Source organism: Artemia sp. Qi Xiang Cuo, chromosome 19, assembly GCF_049724085.1.
Source record: "Artemia sp. Qi Xiang Cuo chromosome 19, ASM4972408v1, whole genome shotgun sequence".
Classification (NCBI taxonomy): Eukaryota; Metazoa; Arthropoda; class Branchiopoda; order Anostraca; family Artemiidae; genus Artemia; species Artemia sp. Qi Xiang Cuo.
Window position 1 is genome coordinate 14,371,273 of NC_142812.1, and position 2,387 is coordinate 14,373,659.

Genomic DNA, 2,387 nt, shown 5'->3' on the forward strand with positions numbered 1-2,387 from the left:
AGTAGAGGAGACCAATCTTTAAGCAGCTACGCAGGGATACCATCAGGGCCTGGGGCTTTATTTTTCTTGAGACTGTGAATGACCTCTCTTATCATTTCAGCTTGGAAAATCCTGACAGCCTATTATGGTTGCAAGTAAGAAGCAGATTCAGTTTCTCTTCGAAGGGGCTTTTCCATCTGTCTTTAATAGCCTTGCTGTTACTGAGGAGCTTACCGCCCTTGTCCAGGACGCTAGTAGCGATGGTTGACATTTTCGTCGAGAGTTCTTTGACTGTTTTGTATATTCTGTGGTTCTTTCCTGACTTGAAACCGTACCACATAACTAGCACTTCTCACGTATATAATCTTTGAGGGTAGTTCAATTTTTGTTTTGCGTCCGCTGTATCTGCTTTTATATGTTCCTACTTTCTTGGTCCTGCTTGTTGCAAACCTGTCACGTTTGGTGACAAAGATATAGAAAATCATCTTTGATACAGGGCTTCTCTGTTTTTGGTTTTTGGCCTAAGATTTACTTAGCTCTATCTATGAGTGCTGTGTTCAGTTTCTAAACTAGGGCATCTAAGATGTCAGGGGTTATGGTCGACGGGAGTGACTCAAGTATAGGACCAAGACTTTCTTTCAGTGACTGCAGAAAAGTAGTGCGTGTGATAGGTTCTTTCAGTTTATTGGTGTAGATACTTAGGATCTTATTTTTATTCACAGGAAGGTTTTCAGGCGGAGTTTCGCCAATGCGCTCATTTTATGAACAGAATCTAAATCTAAGTCTCTTCCAGGCAAGGCGGTGGTATTTGTGACACATGACTTGCACCGTTTTGAGATGAGGATATAATCAATCAAGTTTTTTGTCGTTCCATCTGGGGATATCCAAGTTGCCTTTCTTCTCTTTCTATGTTTGAACATTGAGTTCGTAACAAAGAGATCATTATCCCCGCAGAACTCAAGTAGATGCTCGCCACCTGCGTTTCGCCTCCCAAGACTGAATTTGCCTAAGACATCACTGTCAGGCTGTGTGGCTTCTCCGGTGATAGCATTTAAGTCACCCATTACTACGAGGAGATCTTTCTTTGGGACTTCATCAGTTAGAGACTGAAGTTGTTGATAGAAGGTGTCAACTTCTTCATCAGGTCTTGAGGAGTCGGGGGCGTACACTTGGATGGTGATGATGTTTTGTTCTTTCGCTCGCAGCCGAATCATCATAAGGCGCTCTGAGACTAACTATGTGGCTACGAGGGCGCGCTTCATTTTACGTGTTAGGAGAAAGCCAATGCCTTGTCGGTGTTTGTTATCAGGTCTGCCAGAGTATGAAAGCATGATGTCACCACATCGTTATTCTCCGAAGCCAGGCAGGTGAGTTTCCGAGAGGCCAATAACATCCCATCTGCACCCCTCGAGCTCTTTGACACTTAGCTCTAGTTTCCAAGGCTTTGCCAAAGTTCGCACATTCAAAGTTCCAAGGTAGAACGGGGCTTTCTGTGTCAGAGTAGGGGTTTCTCCTGGTAGAGTGCTATCATCCTCAATGGGAACCGTCATCGTTTGCCGAGTTCGCATATCTTCGTTTGAAGTCGTCAGATCATCGGTTCCCCCGTACGCGGTAACATTATTATTCACTGGTATATCTTTTCTTCCGTCAGTTATCCTAGACACGTTAGCAAAGTTTTGTCTTTTTGTTTTCAACTGATCTATAACTTAAAAGAAGAGGATTTTATGTATATTGTAGGAAAGTGGCAAACCACTCCTCTCTGTCTTTTGCAGGTGGCTAATTTCCTCCTTCTTGAGAGTACTCCACCCTCACAGCTTTCTACTCGCTAACTATTTACCCATAGCTGGGACTAGGATTTGACTCTTTCGGGACGTTTCCATGCGCCGGTGGGCCCATCACAGAACCACAAAAGGGGCCTTAGTTCCTCCTTAACTGTGTTTGGTCCCACAGTTAGGGGTCCCATTTTTGTTTAAGGACCCCCAGAAACCGGGTCCCCCCTTGGTCCGCACCTTTTTATTGGTTTCCCAGAAAACGCCCATATCTGGAGGACTTTACCCTATCCGCAACCTGGGGACGCACCTGATCTGCCTGGGGTCGGTTTCTTGCGTATGTACCCATATTCTACACAAGTACCATTTTGGATATATGTTTAAATATCAGGGGGGGGGTAGAGTTTTTGGACAGTTTTAATTCATAAAATAATTCTTAATTTGCGACATGCATAATCATTGTATGTCAATCATTTTCGATGCAGCCCCGCTATACTACCCCCCCCCTCATATGCAAATATATTACCCACATTTTTTCCTAAAGTAACTAACAAACTAACGAAGAAACCGGTGTGTTTTCGTGTTTTACACATAGTGTAAATTGGAGTGAGTGTCTAATAATACACAAGTACCAAAATT

General features: G+C 43.6%; 1 pseudogene; it reads right to left on the reverse strand.

Annotated features, from left to right (window-relative positions):
* Positions 1-695: 695 nt before the first annotated feature.
* LOC148940529 (protein CFDP2 pseudogene) lies at positions 696-1,193 on the reverse strand (annotated as a pseudogene).
* Between the last annotated feature and the right edge of the window lie 1,194 nt (positions 1,194-2,387).